The following is a 22,596-nucleotide window of genomic DNA, read 5'->3' as shown; positions in this document are numbered from 1 at the left end:
TTTAGTGTTGCCAAGATACGGCTCGCACATTCGGATGCTTCCATTGTGTTCAGATAGCGAGGTAATTGGTCCTTTGATGGGTCACAGTACATGTGATATATATATATATATCATGATATGGTACTAGCTATTGCCTTAGATTGTGGAAGTTTTCCAGGTTAAGTGATAGAATTAACTGAACGTCCGTCTGTCGTAGCTGTTTTATTGTTTGTAGGTATTTGGTGAAAAACTATGTGATAGTGTAATATTACCACCTAAAACTCCACATCAAAACCTTTAAGTTATGCTCCTATTCAATGCCTGCACATGAAATGGACAGACCCAAAAAAATATGAATACTGGTATCTGTATCTGTATAAAAACAGAACCTCACCGCGAGCCTGTATATGTTTCAAAGTCCTTCAGTTTCATGTTGCATTTCATCTTTTACATGTATTTTGTGGACCGCTGTGAATCTGTAAGAAGTGTAAGTGTGTTACATCGCTCTCCCTTTAAAGTCTGTATGTGACGCAGGATACACGACGAGAAGAAGAAAAAAACGGATGTTTGAAAAGCTGATTTTAAAGATTCTTGGCCCAGGGGGAGTGCCGTTACCCGAGCATTTGTTGGCAAAATGCTCTTTATGGTATTTCTGTTTTACACAGTGAGCCAACGGACTGAGAGAACAATATGCCTCAGTCTATGAATGTGGCTTTCGTATGAAGATACCATGTGGTCTAATATTTGTCCTTTAATAAATACCTGGCCAGTGGAGACTTTATTGAGTAAAGCAACAAATATCAACTGCAACAATATATTTGTCCGGTGAAAGAAATGAATGTCAAACGTATCGCAGACAACGGGAGTTAATCACTGCAGTCAATTTGAATAAGATGCTCAGTCAGTCGGGCCCGGGCAGCCCGCTTTCCCACAGGCACGCACGGCTCCAGAGAGCATCGGAGCCGGAGAATCTGAGTTATGTGCACTCGTACATACATCGTCACTAAACTCAACCGCTTAAATGAATGAATACGCTATCCCCACTGTCCTCTCCCTCTTGGTAGCAATATAAAAAATGAAAAACAATGGCCACCAATCTTGAAAAGTCCCATTTTATAGCTTTTATTCATCCTAAATCCCCTCCGCTGGAGAATACCGAATGCGAAATGAATACATTTCAAAAGTGTGCATTTCACAATGGCTGTTTGATAAACGGGAGAAGCCCAAGGTGAGATTAAGGGAAGGGCAATACAGCATTGGGATGGGAGGAGAGAATTCTCTTGCTCGCGCCTCGAGTCAGATGGGGTCCGGGTTGCTTCTGGTGGAACAGCTGCAGAGCGCGTTTACGACCTGCGGTAGTAAAACCAGTTCACACCCACTGCAATGATTACAGCGCAAGGAATGAAGTAAGTACATACTGTAAAACTATACAACATAAAAACCACAAAGAGGGTCTCAGTGGCTTGTGCCTGCAACTGAGCAATTTAGCCCGGGCAACTGATGTACGGGATGTTTATGTTGCCAAAGCATTGGCTTTCAAGAGAAAAGCATTCTCTTTATTTAATTTCACCTGAAAACGTGGGGTTAACGGCAGCCGTTGCTCAGCTGGTGCTGGGATCAATATAATCTTTCCGTCTGCCACTGACGCTCTTCGCCGCGTGCGACCTGCTGCGAAGCCTGCTGCCGTTCAGTTTTCAGGTCAGCGCTGTGGAGGAAGACACTGGCGCGGGCGCGGCCTTTGAACGCTGGGCATCGCCTCGGTCCGGAACGCTTCTGACTGCATCGCAGACGTGGCGGTGAAAGGATATTGACTCGATTGAAGTTGCATCAAAATGTGCTGTGGCATTAAAAAAAAAAAAAAAAAAAATAGACTAAATATGCTTATGTGATGTCTGGTTGCTGGCGGGAGTTAAAAGACATGCTGAATAAACCACTGAGGAAAAATCAATACCATTTTTTATTTCACCGTCTTACACAATGTTGCACCTGGCCAGTGTTTTGTATGTACCTCCACGCTCGGAAGAGCCTCAGACAGATTAACAGAAAAAAAAGAGAAAGAAAGCTTATTATTACCACCATGAAATTGTCCTGACCAGCCTCATCAAGTGGGCTCCAGCGCTACAAAGATACAGCCGGTAGTGGCTAAAAGAAGCGGAGGTAAAAGCCCTGCACTGACTGGACAGCTGTGACGCCTGTGTTTACATGTAAGATGCATTGTTATGTTGTGGCTCAACACAATAGAGCTAATTGTATTTCTTAGAAAGTAGCCCTTGAGTAAATGTGCTTAGTTTACGCTCCATTACCGTGCTAGCAACAAACAAAAAAAATCTGAAACTTTCTTTTGTTTTATTGAACCGCGCTGTCCCCCCACACCTCACAGCAGTGGAGGTCAATCTCCGGTTCACCTCGACCCGTTGAAAGGGAAGACCTCGGCCGCGTGGAGACACTTAAAAAGTGAGCGATGACGACACACAGCGGCCGTGTGCCCACCGGTCGACACGTTTCACTGAAAGTCAAAGAACGTCGAGCCTCGTGGTGGCACCGGAAGGACCAAAGTCAAGATTGCTCGTTGACTAGCACGATTAAAACACCCCGACACTGGTCGAAGAATGTATCGAGAGAACGCCATCATCAAACTATTCCGTCTAGCTGTCTATTTAATCCAGGAAGTGGGTTTGAGGTCAGCTCTAACAACCCTCTGGTCCAAATCATTCATTCACTCTAAACATGACTCGGCAGAAAGAAAAGTAAGGCTTTCCAAAACTTCAAGGCGCAGTCGACTTTGGTAGAAAAACTTTAAAACGGAAGCAGAGAGGCGATATTTAAAACCTTTTTCTTTTTTTTTCAATGAAGACTGATTGAATCCAGAAATACTCAACTGAATTTTCTTTGACACCCAGCATGGAATGTGTCAAGGTCAACCTGGAATCTAAAAAATAAATTAAAATTCTCAAGGTTTGCCCATTAACTTGAAGGAGCACCAGCTACTCTTTTTAAAAAAGGCAATTATTATTTCCCAGCTACTCTACAGGTAATACAAAAGGAACCTAGTGAACAGAAAGAGCTCAAAGCCATTATTGTAGGTTTGATGGACATTATTATGCTTGCTCTCTAAGTCAGCCTGACTACGCCTCCGCAAATAGGGCCCCGTATTTTCCTGTTAATAGCAGGATCAGTGCAGGTTGTTCAACTTTCCACCTCGTCTTCACTCGATGGTGTTCTTGTTGCACCAGCTCCTCTGCGCGTCAACCATCAGCACAATCAATATCAGAGTGTCAAATGATATGCTGCGGCATGTTCTCCGGTGACGGCGCGGGAGAAACATTTGAGATTATGCGGACGGTTGACTTTATCTTTTACAACATGTTCTCCTTTGCCAACCATTTTCATTGAAATAATAAACACATTTAATATAGATGTAATACGACTGTTCTCTCCGGAAAACAGGTGCCCTGTTAAGAAAATAAATAAAAAAAATGTTTTGGTGTCTCATGCAAATCTCAAGCAGGACAACATTATGTATGTATACACTACTAAAAGCATAATGATGATAGAGCATGGATATCCGAAATCGGGTTCCCTGGCAATCCGTCCATCAGTCGTTGAGATATTTCACTAAAAAACATTAAACGGTGGTCAAAAGTCAAGATCTCCACAGTTATTGGTATTCTTCCTCTCGGGGACCCCAATTGTCTGCGCTACATGTCGGACCAATCCAGTCAGATATTTAATTCTGGACCAACGCGGTAGACGGACCGTACCCTTTGAGTCATGCCGCCAAATAATAATCTTTCTCATGCACCTCTTCACAGACATTGTTGGATGGCGACATGATTGCAGTGGCGTCCCATCACGTACGACGGTGTGACAACGGTTCGATAAAAAAGAAAGAAGATGAGTCACTTTCCAATAAATACGGCAGGAATAAAAAAGATATCGAAGTGGCGGGATGTGGGTCACAGAGGCCACCTTGTGAAAGTGGTATGAACCCAATGTTACAAGTTATCGTGCCTCCCTTGAATTGCATCTGTTTCTCGGATGCGAGACTGTTGCATAACAACAAATGATAAACTCGGCGGATCAAATCATAGATTATGGGTGCAGGCCAACGTGTGCATGGATATTTATTCATTTTTTCTTCTAAATAACATTTTGTAGTGTTACAGGAAGATTATCTCAACAAATGTTTAACAGTGGGACTCGGAAATCAATCTCTCGCCCAAACAGGTTTCTACACACTGCTTGTTCGAGAAGGTAATAGTAATAGTAAAGTTAAATCTCGAGCTAATATGAAAAAATGTGTGGTCATAGTGGCTCTGTGATGTTACGACAATAAACAATCCACACAGAATAGGATTTTATTTATACTGTCCAATAATATTCATAAATAAGCAAATAAGTCTGCACATCATGTTAAGTGATAAATGCCACATGCAAATGCTCCCAGCTTGGCAAGCGGAGAGGTTAGTCGACTCCTCTTGTTAAAGGGCCGGTGTCTAGCATTCAGGGGGGGCTCTATTGGCAGAAATGGAATACGACATTTAAAAAGTATGATTTCTTTCATGTATACTGACCGGAAAATAAGATTTGTTTTCGTTACCTTGAGAATGAGCATATTTAAACACAAAGGAGACAGTTGCCGTGCTTCTACAGTGGCCCAGAAGGGACAAATCAAACACTGGCTCGAGATGGGGCCACTCGAGTTTTCACATTTCCCAACGGTCACCGCAGTTCTCCGACAAGCACACGGGTTAAGTTTCAGTTGGTTGCTACCTGCGACCTCACCACTAGATGTCACCCACACACGTAAGCACCTGAAGTGTGATCGTGGTTTGTAATCAAGGGTACTAACTAAGGTAACTGCATGCCATATTTCTCATCTATACCATTCTTTTATTTTGTAAAAATTAAATTTCTCTCTCTCTCTCTTCACGCCCACGGCACATATTTGCATTTGAAAATCCATCCTCCAAAAAGAAGTTGCTGGTAGAACGGCCTCGGCTGTAACGGTGTATTGTCCGCCTCGGCCGTGGAACATCTGCCGGGTCGTTTGCAGTATTAATTCAGACTTACCAGATTCAAGGTTTTCTAGCACATGAAATGAAATGAAAAGAAAAGATTTTCTTTATCCAAAAGTAAAAGGAGAGAAAGATTCAAACTACCACGTCAAAGCTGAACTCACTCTCTCCGACTGCGTGCTACGGGTATCGCCATGCCAACGTCCCGCCGAGGCTTGTAACTTACTTCTCCGACCATGAAGCACGGCGTTTCAAAACACTTCAGAACACGGTTTCCGTCTTATCTGAGTTCCACTTAAACAAATTCCTGTCGACTCGGCCGACGTGTCTGTAAAGCATCGAGCGCCGACGTCTACGGTGGAGCTTCTGCTGACCCGTTGGCACGCCGGTTTCCGAGCCCACCGTCGGTTCTGTTCTTGTGAAGTCAGCGGTTCAAACATGAGCAAGGATCACTGAGCATACAACAAGTAGGCAGGTAACAAAAGCACCTCCGTGATCAAGAAGGTGCCGGTTTGATTTCCTGAAGCAGCGGGGAAAGGGAATGAGTAATGCCCCCCCCCCCGAAAAAAACCCTGAGTAACTGTTCACGAGCTTCAGTGGTCGGGCAGCTTTGAACATCGGCTGTACAGTATCCCTGAATGAATGATGAGGCGAAGGCTGAGCTTACAGTAAGCCTTCACTCACTCTCTGTCGGACCATCCCGTCGCCATGAAAAACACGTTTGTATGCTACAAATTTACAACAGCGAATACTTTTGGCAGGGAACAAATTGCCGCCTCCAAATCAAACTAAATTGTTGTTGTTTTTTGTCCATAAAAGCTTTTTCTGATCTAGCGCGACAACTTAGCGTCTGTTTCTTAAAAAAATATGATATATCACTGTCGAAAAGTCAATCAGTTTCATGATCTGACAATGCTATGGATAAGGTACAAGGTTTAGGGAAATAGCACTGTTTGTGTTAAAGTAAGAAGTAAGTTAAAGGTGCTGAATTCAAAATTCAGAGCATATCTATGAATGAGGGATTGCTTCCACGTGGCCCAGCTAGCAGCTAGTGTTAGGCTAGTAAATATGTTTATCAATTACTCACAAAGAAAACAAGTGTTTCCTTGAGTGGATATGTTGGGAATTAAAGATGTCAACTCTTAATAAAAAGCCAAAGCATTTGACCTAGAGATCAACATTTTTTTTAAAGTGTAATTATGTTTCACCCCAAGTTTCAATCCTCCGTTGCTGAGAAAATGAAGTCGACGTGGGAGTGCAGAAAACATTCAGTTCCTCAAATGGCCACCGGAGGCTGGCTCCGAAAGGGGCACCAGGTATTACAACCTTGCCTGGCACAAACATGACAACTGTCCATGCAGATGAATTTTTATACAACTCGTATTCAGACACGTTTGAATTATGTTACGGCTTAAAGTTAGGCAGCTCCACCGATGGTCCACTTCTTTGCCCATTTAGACTAGCGTCAATACAGCCAAGATGTTGACAGCCGGAGGAACCCCCCCACATTTTACACAACCAACGGGCCCACCAGGTTGCCCCGCTGAACCCTGTGGGATACCTGCTTTGATACCAGGCCACACCAAAGCATCATTTACTCACATCTAATTAATACATTTTAAATGGCTGCACAAATGGATCCTTATTCGCATTAAATAGCACAGACGAGAGTTTACTTATCACAGTCCTTTTGAAGACTTAAAGTCGGACACTGACGCTGGAACCCCTTTATCTTAAATATTAATAGGAGGCCTCCATTAATATTTAAAGCAAAGCACTTAAGTTGAGAGAATAATATCCCACCGCTTAAAGCGCCGAGCAGCAGGTGTGTATCATAACAAGACGCATGGAAATTAATTCCGCCGGCTAAGTTCTTATAGAAACAACATGGCTGAAAACGAATGGCTTATGTCAAACTTTGATTCTGTTCCTCCCAACCTAGCAGCCGTCCGCCTTCACAGAACGTGCTTCTGCTTGGAAATTGAGAAGATAAAATGAACTTGGCCACAAAGACTGCAACAAATTCTGCCTACATTTGATCCATAATGCCCACTGCTATCAAAGTAAACAGAAGGTCAAGAGCCAACTGGAGGCAGATCCACTTATTTTTAGCCATGTTGTGTAAGTGCTGTGGATTTCCGCAGCCTTTAATGCCGAGGCCATTAGGTTTACAATGTGTTGCAGTTTCCTCTACATGCCTCCAATTAGTGGTAATTATTTGCACGCCACGAGAGAGCAAAACGTACAGTTCTGTTTGAGTGAGAGAATAAGAAGTCACAGAGGGAGCAACTGACATATATATTCATCTACAGTGTAATGAGCTCCGTGATTTTTGTTTGAAGTGTAGACTTCACCCTCCAGTCTGAGCTGAAGCACACCCACTGCATCATTTTGAAAAATGCAACAACAAAAAAGTGGGCAAGGGGCGGAAAGGTTTAAACCCCGCCCACCTCCGTATGACGAAAGCCTGATAAGTCCCATGTTTTACTCAGTAAGACGTGTAAATATTAACACCAGCATTGATGTGCATCATCACAGTACAATCACATCAATGAGTTTATAGAAGGGGCGTTTCCGTGCCCCGATGGTGAAAAACCTGCCAGTATTTCACATCATGATTGCATGATTTATCGAGTACAGAATGTGCAGTAATCACAACTTAAAATAGAGCCCTTTTTTTGTGAGGTGCTGATCAACAGGTGCACAGTAATAATTGTGACGACTTGTGGCAACACAGGCTTTTGGGAGATCAAAGTGTCTGGCTGGAGTACGGTGAACAGCTGGAAGCCTTCAATACAAGACCTGAAACCTCTTCCCTGGTAAATACATACTCACCCCGAACCCACCCAAAAAATATATCCTTTAATCTTCAGTCCCTATATATATATATATACATACATATATATATATATATACATATATATATTCTGCCTTCTGAAATAGACACTAGTGTGATTTCCCAGGCAAGGAAATCAGGTAAGTGCACTCATTAGTCATAGGAAGCTCCCTGCAGGGTCAAAGGGGGCAGAGATTGTGGGTAATTAAATGTTCGTGAATGAAACGCTAATTGAATAAGCGATCCACTGCCTCTGGTTCTTGTTTAATCATATGGAGAAGCAGATAAACAAAAAAAAGAAGGATTTATTTTCCTTCACGAGGGGGGATGTAATTATGGTGGCGCTTGAAATTTATCACTTAACAATAAACATTAAATAGCAATCAAGGTAGATGTGTTTGTATTGACTCCGCTAAAGAGGGAAAGACATGGATTGGATGGTTAACAGCTTAACGGCAATTTACGCCAGACCAAAACTTCTTATTTTTCTTCTTTTTTTAAAGTCCCAGTGGAACAGATTAGAGCGTCTTTAGCTTCTGTGCCGTGTTTATTCCTCAGTGGAACATAATATTTGGGCAGGCTTAGAGTTTAGCTACAATGTGGCTCCACAGTGATTGATGGATGGGTGTCATGACATTATTGGTTGAAAATTGGTTTGTAACCAGCTCACAGAGGAACAGGTCATATTGTGTTTTACGGGGACAAAAGATGATTGGATTTTGATATATTAAATATGAAGAAAAAAAATCGTTTTGCATCAATAAATTGTTTAATATTTGCACAATATGACCAGGGACATGATATGAAAGGGTCTAAAGGGAGTTTTCATTTAATCTCTTGAATCATTTCCCCATAATAATGAAACCTGATTTAATGTATTAGTTCATGGGTGAATATAGTGCCTGATATGCATCATGCATATTATGCCAGTTTCTATGCAATGGCACTATGTATGTATGTGCTACAGTCCACTTGAATCAAATCCATGCCTTTTGCCTTATTCATTTAAGTAATAATGTATTAAACATGTCTAATTATTCTTTATACATTCTTTTGACAAAAGGACTGAGATTATGAGCTCAATCAGTTTTAAGAGACCAAACGTCTTCCGGCATTTCATGAATTCTCTTCTTGCACATTATCCACCAACTCTTTGGATCAGCGGCACATTTTATTTCAAAGCTCTAAACTTGGACGTGCGCGGATTCAGCGTTTTTGCCTGATTGCCCTATGAGGGAACCATCAACCCCCCCACTGTTGAAATTAAGACCTAACTGCTGCAATCAGGAAGAACCAAATGTGTTGCCAAGTCTTTACTGACAAGCTTCAATTCAATTCACTTATTAACTTGGGCAGCCACACTCTGGCATTACCAATCAGCATCTGGATCCGGAGGAGTTAACGGAGGTTTTTTTGCCCCGCGGCGGAGCGAGAGGCTGGCAGTAAGCGTGGGCGTGTCCTTGGTTCTGGGTTTGCCAGGCACCACGCTGTCTTCGGACTCACAGAGCAGAGCACCTGACCCTGAGCAAGTCACCTTGTCCGCCTGAAAGAAAGAAGAGGCTGCTACTCACCCCTCCTGTTTCCTACTCCTACTCACTTTCTAGGGAGACAACCCAGTGTTTTTTTCTTTTCCAGCTACGAGATAAACGATCGTTGTCACTGCTCGGCATGTTGTACGGCGGCAATAAGGGCAGCGTCTCTGAAAGAAATACTGGCATCACGAACTGACCCCATGAGCTTCGGCGTCCCAATATAGCATTCCCTTTCCATTCACCCAATTCATCAGCCTGGATCATGAACCAGGTCCAGGTGGGAGGCAGCTGTTAATTCGGCACACACCATTTTTATTTGTTGTTGTACCTGCACTCAATGATCATGATTTATAATCGTGGTATTTTCTTCCAATCCGTAACTTTCTTTTTGATTGTTTCCACTAGAAAGCTATGGCAATAACGACACTGTGTGTCAGGCACACAGACAAGGCTGCTAGTGCACGAATGTATACGAAGCCATGATTTACTGGCAGAGGTGGCAATGCCTGTTTATTGTCAGGCCAGGCACGGGTATAATACGTTTCCTCTTGTCTCTCCTGTGGTCTGGTAACATTTTATAAAAAACTGTGAGTGGTTACCCGGGGAATGAGTGTGGAACGAATCATTAACCGCCTAAAAATGACCTAGCTCTTAGTTAGTAGTACCTGAATGGCTATAAAACCGTGGATACTGATGAGTAACTAGAGAACGTACTTGGAGCTACGATAGTAATTGAGCCTTCGCTGCCCCCCGGCCCCCCGCTGCTACTCAGTCAAGCTGTCAGAGCTACTATGGAGCCCACACAGTCACTAACTGCACAACATGGATAAATTACATTACAAGGGTCTATTATAAAGGATATCTCCAGGATGTAAAACAGATTCAGGAGCGAAAACGGTTGTAAAAAATAAAGATAGGAGCTACAGCCAACAATGAGCCAGCGCATCGCCTAAAGATCGAGACAGAAGACGATGACACTGTTACAATCAATTAAAAGCTAAAGCGGTGTATACATTCGGTAGCTAGCAACGCACGGCGGTGCTAACGCTACTAAACAATGTGCTGACGCTGAACTTCTGAAACGATTGCAGGAGAGTCCGCACAGCAGAGCTGGATAGGAGTCGGACCCTGGGGGCAGGACTTTAGCAATGGTTCAGCTGTTTATTGGTTTCATCCTCACTCAACCAACGCTATCCGTTTTCAAAAAGACGTATTTCAACTTTCCTGACAATTGCAGAAAAAATACATCAGATCCGCCTGTAATATCCCTCCATGCAGCTGAAGACTTCGCCTCTACCGAGTGCTACAGACAGGGCAGTGAGGCAGCGGCTGCAGGAAGATCAGGGTCACGCTGTTGATTGCATCTGCAGTGACAAACATGCTTCTGGTTCAATTTCCTCGGCTGCCGCTCGACCATGCGTTGCTTGATAGACGCTGACTGTATCTGTGTGTGTGTGTGTGTGTGTGTGTGTGCACCTCTGTTATTGTTCAGAGATGTCAGAGTTGGCATTAGGTCGGTGTCTCCCTCGTTCACGCTCGCTCCCTTACACACATTTCCTCCGTCCCTCTCCTTCCTCCTCCCTGCCTCTCGCATAACAAGATTATCATTTCCACTTTCTCTCCTAACTCGGAATCCTCCCTCCTAATCCTTCCAGGGAAGTGACTCACATTACAGCATTCTTCAGTTTAATGCACTTTAATAGTATTAATATCTGCTTTTGCCTCTTCCGCTACGATAACCCCCCTCTTTTCTTTTTTTTTAAACACGTTAGGAAAGCAGCTTAAGAGCAATCGACATCGCAAGTGGAAAAAAACAACCCAGAAACATACCTCGAGTGGAAAGCAGAGTTGTAAAGGAGAGATCTGCTTTATAAAAATAGAAATAAATGTAAAAGCCATCATACACTGGCACCAGCCCGGCGCAGCGTGGCACACGCTGTACTGTAAACAGACACGAGAGGGGGGTGGGCGGGGGGGCCAGCAGAGAAGTAGCAGCCAGCTCGCTGCAGTCCTTCCGACTCACACTGGCTGTGTGGAGGAGGCCTGCAGATACGGGAGGAACACGAGTCCCCGCCACCTTCCGTGCCACCCGTGTCGCCGCCGCAGTGACAGCCAAGGTCAGCCCGGGAATGACAGAGGGCTCCTGCATGGAGATAAGACTCTCACAAACACCTGAACCGCCGCGCCGCCCTCTTTTTTTCTTTCTATCTTCTTTTCCGGAGGAAAGAGAATCCTGATCCCTGAATTATTCAGCGGGTCTCCCCCGCCCTAAATAACAACCGGCAAGCATTGTTTGACATCCCAAATGAATAATTAAGGGTCGACCTTTTGTTCCCATTAGAGGTGATGGGTTGATAGCGCCACACTTTGATGGGCGAGGCGGTGTGAGAAGATGTGGTGAAAAAGAGAAAAAAAGAAAAAGAAAAGGCCGCCGTGCAAAAAACGGAGCCGGGAATTTTCTTTGTGTTTAAACTCAGCCAAACACCCGTGGGACGCATTGATACACAAGGATGTAGATGCGGTCTCTGTTGATCGGTTCCTAAAAGCACAGCCCGAAGCCACTCTTTGTCGCTGCGTCCGTGTTCTCTTAAGAATTGTACTGTGGGTTTGTTCCTGACACATCAGAAGCGTTTTGATTATCCCAGTCAGGAGCTTGTAGTCGGCTCTGTGATTCAGAGATGATGTATTCACACAAAGCTGGCTACATCTGGTTTGATGGCGTTCCAATGAATTAGGGGTCCGCAAAAATGTTGTCTGTTGCCATCTTTGTTTTTGGACGGCGCGATCTTGTTTTTTTTTATATAACATAACAGGGTGGAGCTAAGTACAATTGAATGCTGGATAAGATATTTTTAGGAGGCTGTAATGTTACAACCAACTTTCATGAACTGAAAACAAACTGTGAAAGGGTTAAAGTTCTAAGACGAAAACCCAAACAACACACAGACCGGACAATGCTGCGGTAGCGACCTGTCAATCACAAAGTAGCCCCGCCCTAAAGCATACCCTGCTTTATGGTCTATTTGACTCTAAATGGACCATCATTTACTAAATGAACATCATGCTGTATTCAAGAAGACTTGGAACTAATCCATTTATTGACCTGGTCTTGCCATTAAATGGTAAATGGACTGTACGGCGCTTTTCTATATGCTTTTCTATTCTTACGACCACTCAAAGCGCTTTAACACAGCATGACATCATTCACCCGATCACACCCATTCATACACTGATGGGAGGGGCTACCATGCAAAGTTCCACCTACCCATTAGGACAATCCAACATTCACACACTGCAGGCACAGCCAGGGCCAAGCTACGGGAGCACTTCCTTTGGAGTGAAGTGTCTTACCCAAGGACACATCGACATAGACTAGCAGAGCCGGGGATCGAACCCTCGATCCTCTGATCTGCTCTTCCACTGAGCCACAGTCGCCCCAATCTCGTTCAAGCAAGACCTGTTGCTGAAATGATAAAGTTGGAGGTGTCCTGTTTGTTCTCATTGTAAACTAATAACGTGAAAGCACTAGAACCAACATCAATGCAATCCTTCTTACAAGTATGGTATGGTGTAGCTGAAGCCTCTGGGCAATAGAGATTTATTGTTGTCCAACAACAATTATCAATGGATGACTTTAATGGATGAGTCCATCCCACATGCAGCATCTTGCTGCCTTAAATACTCACTATGGATGTGTATTAATCAAGATCAATTTCTTCTATATTTTTAAAATACAGACAGTATTTCACTTTTTTTAACCAGCTGTACCTGCAATTCTACCTTTCACCTGAGAGCCTGCAGCTCCATCTGCCTGTGTGTCCCTGTGCTGGTTAAGCTGTTGCTATCAGGATTTTGCTGATGAAAATGATGCATATTTATAAAAAAGAAGAAACCAAATCATGTGGACATGCTGTGGCTAATTTTGCATGCAAATAATATCAAAAATCAGCTCCCGATCCAAGCTACACGCGTTACAGACTTCAAGGATGATCCAGCTTTACATACAAAAACATTCTTGCGACACAGAGCAGCTCAACTTATTCTTGATATTGATCTTGAGATCCGACCTGATTTGTAATTGTGGGATGTTTGTAATCATTAAGCCTCAACTGCTAGAGTTCTGTTGGTTATTCCTCTTGCCAGTGCTGCAGCTAGCTTGTCAATGCGTGTTATGGCCTCAGGGTTAACACATCATCAGGTCAGATATCCCCCTTATCTCACTCCTTCACTCCTCATTAGAATAACGATAACACACCAACTATGCACAGACCTCACTGGTTAACCCCTTGTACTTTTAGGACAGGAGCTTATGAAATTGTCCACATCTCCACCTACAGAATGGCAGATAATAGTCCCTAATGCAGGGGTGTTCAATTAATATTTAGCAAGGTCCAATGAGAGATCATTTCCTCATGTAAAGGTCCATATACTGTATATTGAAGTAGCCAAGTAGTTGTATTAACGTCTGTATGTAGTCAACAACTGAATGTCAAATCAAATAAATAACGAATAATAGTAAACAATATTTATTGACAGTTTTCAAATTGAACTGGAGGAATTATAAATAATACATAATCTAAGAATAGATAAATGTTCTTCTCTTGTTTCTGGATTCATTCAAGAATAAATTACAGAACAGAAAACTTTTGAAAAATCTTAAAATAAAGTACCTTATTTAAGAAAAAAATTAATTGAACTGAATTGTCTTCCAGCTATTAATTCGGTTCATTCAGGTGTGAAGTGATGTCACCCAAAAAAGCCACGATATTATATTATTCTCATCTTTTCTTTAAAAGATAGATTTGTGTGCAGGGACTTATCTTTGGTTGTTGAAACCACATGTTTCAGTTATATCCCCTCTCTGTAAACATCATTGTTGGGCAGTGAATTACTGTGTTAGGATTCTGATCATATTGGGCTCTCAAGGTTTATTTTTCTGGTTGTGAGTGGGTACGTTTGCTCAAAAGATGTGCTCTTTGTCTCGTGGAGCTTCACATTGCCGCTTTGAAAATATCGCCACGGTCTCTGAACACATGAGACATACTGGTTTTGAGCTGCCCCCTGGGAAGAATTAACATTTAAGAGTTTGTCCATCCTTGGTTGAAGGCTCTGATCTCACTGACCAGTTTTCTCGTGAAAACTCGATCTCTCGCTCCGTCTCCCCCATGTGTGTAGATCTGCCTCAAGTCAGGAAGTTTATCGGAATACGCATATTTGATTGGCTGAGTAGCATCACGAGATGTGAAGTACAACGCATGTAATTGGTCGGTGTGTTTCCAGGACCTCTGAACCAGTGCTGTAAAGCAGTGATCCCCAACCACCGGGCAGCGGTCCTTTGGTACCGGGACGCACAGAAAGAATGAATGAAAGAAATATTTAATTTATTATCACTGTCTAAAAGATGTTTTATTTTGAAAAATGACCAGATACATCCATTTGTGCCTCTGTGCCTCTTGACACATACGTTACCCCAAAATGTAAGCCCACAAGCGACTAATAAATAATAAGTAAAAAACAAACGCCTTTTTGGGAAAAGGCCCAATGAGGTGACAGAAGAAGAACCTACGACTTACAAGAAAAAGAAAACTGCAATCAAAAGACAATATCAGGAGTCCTCCTTCAAATACGGGATTCTCGCTACAGGTGATTCTCGCTACAGGTGATTCTCACACGCCTGCTCTGCATAATATGGGGCGATAATACTTTATATTTGTTTTCATGCCGTTCGTATCATTTCATTTTGTCATATTTATCCACCTCACCTTAAAGGCCGGTCCGTGAAAATATTGTCTTACACGAAATCGGTCCGTGGCACAAAAGAGGTTGTGGACCGCTGCTGTAAGGGCTAGAAAAGCTGCGCTGATTAAAATAGAAGTGCTCCGTCAAAATGTAATAATTCAATAACTCAATTATCTATTGGTTTTAGTTCTAGGTCCGGATACAAAGGTCCGCCTATTCGTGACCCCTGCCCTAATACATGCACTATAATGTTTTAGTCACCCATTTAGGAAATGGAAGCTGGGTATGTCACGGTCAGGGATGCACTTAGCTGTGTTATCACTAGCGGCCTCTACCGACAGGGGGCTGTTGAACAGCAGCGAGTGAGAAGTCAGCTGCCAGTCAGTAGCTTTATAAAACAGGCTATGAAAGAAACCACGATAGGTCCTCGAGCATGCAGCCATAACGGGCCACCCATAAATAATAAGCAGTTTGCTGCAACAAGTTTGAGCCACGGACAGACACAGAGGTGCACACACACTCAGGGACGCATGTATTATCAATGGCATGATCTTCCTGGCGGAGATAATAACTTAAGAGTTGACGATTTCTAAGGGTAAGAACATTTTGTTTGTTTAAATTTGACTGAAATCCGCAGGTTGAGTGAACAAATACTTTAAAAAAAGAAATCTCTATACAAACAAGACAATGAGAAATGTTAACTAGCTGCTGAACATGAAGCATTAGGCAGCTTTTTTCCTCTCATCATTTAGACCAAAAACAGAACATAAAAGGAGTGTGAACATTTGGCCAGTTTGCCCCATTAAAGAAAATATTCCTCTGTAACTTCTGGAAATATAAAATAGGTCCTAATTTGCTGTGGGACTCGACCAGGGATGGAAAGAGTACCTAACGTGTCACTGCCGTGTTAGGTAAGTAACCTGCCACTTCTTGCCAACACTGACCGGCCTCAGCCTTAGAGATAGTGTAAGGAGCTCGGACATCAGGAGGGAACTTGGAGTTGAGCAGCAACTCCTTTGTGTCAAAAGGAGTCAGCTGAGGTGGTTCGGGCAGCTTACCAGGTAGCCTCCTGGGCGCCTCCCAGCTGGTCTGGGGTTCTCGGGCTAGACAATGTTGAGGGTGAGAGGGAAGCCTGGGTCGGCCTGCTGGGCCTGCTGCCACCGCGACCCGACCCTGGATAAGCGGCTGATAATGGATGGATGGATGTTCAATACATTCTCAATGAAGGCGGCGGGGATGGGTTTATTCACCCTCGCTTTGTCCGGGTGTAGCAAGGGGAGGTCTGAAAGGAGTGACGGTGAGGCCAACATATTTGGGGTTTTGGTCTTTTCTTTACATTTTAACGCCAACCCAGTCCTTTAAGACCTTTTATTGTTTCTCATATGGAGCCGACAATGTTTTTTGCACAAAATAGTCTGTCTCCCTCTCTTGGATTGAGTATAAACACTCTTCTCCAGAAGACTACATTCCCAGTGTGAGGAAAACAACCAGAGCTGAGTGACACACTCAGGAGAACGCCACTCTGAGGCAAGCACAGATTCCTGGTTTCAGTAGAGAGAGAGAGAGAGAGAGAGAGAGAGAGAGAGAGAGAGAGACCATATTTATAGCCAAGGATAGGAATAATTCATTGTGATCAAAGTGCGGATCATGCTCCATTCCATCAGAGAGCAGACGTGGCGGAATGAAACGAGGAGTGCGCCTCCCTATCTCCGACAGACCTTCCCCCCCAAAACAGAAACAGAAACGGTCGAGGCGTCAGTCATCTCCGTGAAAGCCGCCGCCGCTCGTTCTCAGGTGGCTTCACTTGTTTCAGGCAGAGAGCGTCGCCTACAAAAAGATCAGGAAAAGAAAAGTGTCTCGCATGTGAGGCGTCAACTCAGTTGGAGTATGGAGTGAATATCCGAGCTTGTGGCGCCCCCAAACGTCACGCGCCATCCAACTTGTACACGCCGGCGGCTGAGTACATCGCACCACTAGTTATCTTTGAGTTAACACACCATTTTACTTGTTTTCCATGTTATGTTCCCCGTGCAGCTGTAATTTGCTCCTTAATGCTATCAGCAAATACCACTGTCAGCAATAAGACCACCCACCCACGTGTGCCCCCCCCCCCCCCCACACCCCCCCACTCCGCACACACATACATACACACACACACACACAGACAAAAACATCCCACTTCTTTCATTTCATTTTTTTCCCTCCCATCCCTCATACACACACGCGTTCCCCTTTTTTAAAAATCTTCCAGTGTTTTGTTTTTTGGTCCCTACTGCCTTTTCTCGTAAGGCTTTCTCTGCAATCATGCACAGGCACACACACACACACACACACACATGCAGGCTTCTTCCAGTTTCATTTTCTCTCCCAGCCACCCACACACACAAACATACACCATTCGCCTGTTTCTTTCTCTCTTTCATTTGCTGAATCTCCAAACCCTGTTACTCCTTCAAATGCACACATACACACACACACACACTAAAACACACGATTGCACACACACACACACACACACACGCACACACAGGCTCCTTCATCTTCTCTTTTATTTCTTCTCCCTCCCACACTTTCCCTTTCACTAGTACCAAGCACACACACACACACACACACACACACACACACACACACACACACACACACACACACTGAGGCGCCTGTTTCATTCGCTCTCATTTACTCTCCCCAATACCTACCTCCTTTGGCACAGACACAGACATGCCTCTTTTCTCTCTGTCTTTCTACTGTTTTCCCTCATCCCGCCTCCCCTCCCACAATACAACGTACACACACACACACACACACATATACACCGGCAGTCCAGCTTCCCTCACTCCCAGCTGGGCTTGGCCGGCTCTCTTCCTCTGGCCTCCCAGGGCCATCTGGAGTGCACAATGTCCCCCGCGCTCGCCTGGCTTCCCCCCGCCAGCTCCTTGAGCCTCCTTGGGACGCCGCGCGGCATCTTCAAGCACAATTTGTACACGTCAAAAAGCTCTCCGCTGTGTGCCCGGCGTGTGCCCTGCTCGCCACCGAGCAACCTCACACAGCGATCACAGCTCCGTCTGTCATGATGATCTTGCGGGTTTGTCCTTGCGCGAATGGCAGGTATCAGAATCTGGCACACGGGGCCAAGTACCTCAAACAAGCTTTCCGTGTAAAATATAAGAGGAAGAAGAAAAATTACAAAGTCTGGCTGGATTAAGGGAGAAGATCCCATCTGCTCTAGTACGGGCATGCAAGAATCGCGTGAAGTGATGCAACGGACACAGGAATCCTTGTCCGTCCTTGGGAAAGGGTTACAGATATACAGACACGGGCAAAACCTTTTTAAGATTGCTGCACTCAACAATGTTGTGTCTCTGACTCTCTCTCTCTCTCTCTCTCTCTATATATATATATATTTATTTAATCCGGTAATATATACTGTCAAAGACTGGCTGGATTTGAGTGGTTAGACACGGGGCGATGAATTCATAAGCAAGTGCTTGCCAATTACAACACCATCTGAGATCCGAATAATCAAACCACCAGAACCAGTATGTGCCAGTGTGCATTGAGAGACCGAGACTAAGGCCGGAACTTTCAGGGGCGGAGGCCAGAGTCAAGACCGAGACCGCCGCGAGTCCCACAATGCCTGTATGTGTATGAGACACACCTGGGATGCGAAGTGTGGATCGTGCAAACAGTATTCTAGGCACTCCTTGCGTTGATCCGAAAGCTCCACATTCCATAAGCACTCACAGGGAAAAACAAATGAATGATCCTGATCATTTGCATCTTTACATTGGCTTGTATACTGAGTATGAAATGTCCTGATAGAAGCATCAAAAAGTTGCCATTGTAGAGGGGAATTTTTGTGTTGTGGGGATTTTCTTTTGTTTTCCATGAGCAATCGCAGCGATGATGCACAGCACGTTGATTGATTTTGCCGCCTTTGTGGTCAAGACCAAAACCTTTTTTAAAAAGTCCTGTCTCGAGGTACCACCGCGAAAAACACCAATCCTTTGTGACACCCCCCCCCCCCCCCCCCTCAACACGCACAGACTCTGTCCTGATCGTTTTAGAATTTTTAAAAAGTCATTCAACATGGAAACGTGGAATATATTGCTCAGCTTCTTCATCGGTTACAATTTTTTGTTTTTTTTGTTTTTTAAAGACACGAAAATCCAATTTTTTTGGGAGCCACAATAGAGGAGCCGGGCCAATACGAAGTTATGAGGTACCAGCAGGCGGCAAAGTGAGAGACACAAACACGAACCGCTGGCTCCCACAGTAGTTACTGCTGGGAGTTCTTTACTGTGCATAATGTGAACACACACAAACACACACACACACACACACACACAACACACACACAGCATGATGCACATGCCAGTGTTAAACCCACATCTGCCTGTGTGTGTGTGTGTGTGTGTGTGTGTGTGTGTGTGTGTGTGCGCAAAACTGATTTAACAGCTGCATGAAAACCAAATGCAATAACAGTCATATGCAATAACGTGATTAATTGTGCAAACGGCCCCCACGGTCTGATGTTTGCATTCAAAGTAAATGGGATGCACAGCATAAATAAGTAGAACAGGGGGGAAATACAAGCAGCACTTGTATTCCCAAACTTTAGTGTGAAAAGGTTTGAAAGCAGGAAGTAAAAACCAGAGTGGCCAACAAAAGAAACAATTTAGCAAATTAAAATACCTAACGGCAAAAGAGAACTCAACAGGCAGTCTGTGACATCTGTGGGTACTTTATCAATACTTTGTATAATAATTTGTATTTTACTGTAGCATTAACCAGCCCAAACAGTGTCTGATACCGTACCTGCTATAGTCAATCTAAAGGATCAAACTTTTCAAAATAAAGCACATGCAGACATTTAAGGGGCAGCACACAAAGACACCCGAGCAGATAAAGGAGTGTGGTCTTTTTCTTCTATTGTTTAAAAGGAAGGCTGCAACACGACATCTCCGAAAGACGTGGACGTGAAATAGCGAAGCAAAAGGCATCGTGTCGGACTCACCTCGCCGAAGCTGCGGAATCAGAGCCACGGAGCTCCTCCGTACAGAGCAGGTGAGCCAAGTGAGAGCGGCTTCCTCTCCCGCACTAGTTGATCAGCCAAGTCGCTCTGATTTCAGCACCGCGGACAGCGCGTCCGCCTCTTTTCTTTTTTAGGAGAGGGGCGGGTGATGCAACTTTAAAGGTTGACGCTGGTGTGGTGAACGCGTCGCGCCTGTGCCGCCCCGGTGAATAAAACGAAACAACGTACGTCTCCTTCAAGTTGGATCGTGCCGCCGCGTCGACGCTGCGGAGCAAACATCGCCGCCCGAGACCCGACGTTTAAAAAAAAAAAAAAAAAAAATGTTTCTAGATCAATCACAATGCCGCTTGCCCTTTTTTTTTTCTTTTTTCTTTCTTCTTCTTCTTCTTTTTTCACTCCGTGCGCATCCCCGCGGAGTCTCCCATAGGACCGGTCGGTGCCTGTCTGCCTCGCGGGCGCGAGGAGGCTGCGGAAACAGCGACTTCAAGACGGGCTTCTCCTGCTATCGGAGCACATCTCCGTTCGCAGCGCTGTCTTCTGTGTCTTCGAGACGACGCTGGTGAAAAAGAAAAAAGAAAAGATGAGGCGGGTTTCTTTTCTTTCTTTTTGTGTCTCCCTCCTCGCGCGCATCGACTCGGTACGGGAGCTACAGCGGAGTGCCGTGAGCAGGAGGAGTGTCTTCTGCTCGGGCTGAGTTCATTAAAGACTCTTCTAATATGGATGAGCAGCCGCGTCCCATCGTTATGAGAACCCCGACGTCTTTTCTTCTTCTCTTTTTTTCATCGGCGCGCCACGGGTCACGTGCACGGCTGTAACGAACGCAACCGAAACTGGATGTCTCGCTTTTGTGAGAGACTTGAGACGGAGACATCACGGGTCCGTCGAAGTCCGACGTCACTATTAATTAGTTATGGATTCGGTGTTATTGATGATTTAGAAAACAGTGCCACTGTGTGTTTGAGAACGTCTCGTGTCCGAGGAAGGACTTCGAGACTTTTAAAAACACGTGATTGGGCCACGACGTCTCAATTAGGGACCTGGTTGGTGTGTCCAATTTGTTTCAACTGCATTGACAGGAAGTCTAAGTCTGACTTATTTTTCACGTTTGATAATTGAATATATTTAGATAACTTGTTTAAGTCACTTATGTTCAATCATCAGAGTGGATATGACAGACTATTCAAGTTCCGGCCCAGTCCCAACTCGCCAACACGCTTCACACTGATGCTCCGGGTTCCCCTCTTGCGGTGGACATGTGTCCTTTAAAAAAAGTTTGTCACAGAAGACAGAAAAGTGTCCTTAATTACGTCACTTAAATGTTGAATATAAATTCTAGTTTTGCAGCAAACATGGACAACGGTCTCCTGTATGAAAGTCCTGTGAAGTAATAAAAAGCGCACACACACACACACACACAATAAGCTGTTTAATCATACACTGATTTGAAATAATGGATTTTGCCCAGTCATTTTCTCTTCGGAAAAAAAAGGGATGCATAGTTGGAAAAAGAAATAGGAGCTTTAATGAAAAGAGAAAAGGCCCTGTGGGATGGATATCAAAAGCCAGTGGATGTGCATAATTCATCTCAGACTATTTCATAAAGCCCTGCAGAAGGGCTTTCTTTAACCTGTTTTTTTTCTACAAAAAAAACCCTCTAAATATTAGCCCTCTGCATTGTGCAGGAGGGAGATGGTTCACTTGGATCTACAGAGGCAGTGTGTTTTTCCTGTTGTGTTTCCTAAGTGACAGCTAGAACAAGTACAACAACAAAAAAACTCACTTTAGAACCCTTTGGGAAAGTCTATCACAGATGCTGGCGAGGACTAATTTGTTTGCCTCGAGCTGCCAGGCGTGCTCATCTCCATCATCTGGGATGAGCTTTTTAAAGTAATCAGAGTTAATATAATATTGAATTATCCTTTATTATAGACTACTACACGGGTAGAAGTGGTGCTTTTCATTTTTCACAATGTTTGTACTGTAATCAATGTTTATGCTGAAATTAATGTCTTTTGTGGTTATGTCAGCGAGCAGTCTCATTCAAGGGTGTGGCTGCTGTGAGAAAAAAAAAAAAAAAAAAACTCCAGCCGAGACACTCAGATGCTCCTCCTGACTGGAGCACACCCCCCTCTGCTGGCTGTTAGGCGGTAGAGAGACAGAGAATAAGGGGGAAACAAACCTTCTCTGGGCTGCTCTTGGCTGCGGGGGACTCTGGGTACAAGTCCAAGAACACTAATTCAGACCCAGAGGAAAGGCTTTGCTACCCACTGCAGCACGGGCTTTTCATTGTGGAGCCTTTTCAGATTCACAAAGCTGCCGCGTGTAAGTGGAGCAAAACATCGCCCAAGTCCTGAGGATCTAAAGAGGCACCAGCACAGCGGCGCGCCGGGACCGCGGGGGCCTCTCGCCACGTGCGGTATCGGCCGACGTGCGGTATCGGCCGACGTGCGGTATCAACCG

General features: G+C 44.3%; 1 protein-coding gene across 1 annotated transcript in view; it reads right to left on the bottom strand.

Moving 5' to 3' along the window:
* LOC117728210 (carbohydrate sulfotransferase 8-like) overlaps positions 1–20,881 on the bottom strand; it is a 150,765-nt gene extending 129,884 nt beyond the window's left edge. The window contains exon 1 of the mRNA XM_034529008.1: positions 20,119–20,881. The gene's annotated coding sequence lies outside the window, so the exon portion shown is untranslated. The remainder of the gene's footprint in view (positions 1–20,118) is intronic.
* Between the last annotated feature and the right edge of the window lie 1,715 nt (positions 20,882–22,596).

Source organism: Cyclopterus lumpus, chromosome 3 (assembly GCF_009769545.1).
Source record: "Cyclopterus lumpus isolate fCycLum1 chromosome 3, fCycLum1.pri, whole genome shotgun sequence".
Classification (NCBI taxonomy): domain Eukaryota; kingdom Metazoa; phylum Chordata; class Actinopteri; order Perciformes; family Cyclopteridae; genus Cyclopterus; species Cyclopterus lumpus.
Note: the sequence above shows the minus strand (reverse complement) of the source record. Positions and strands in the feature narration are given on the sequence as shown.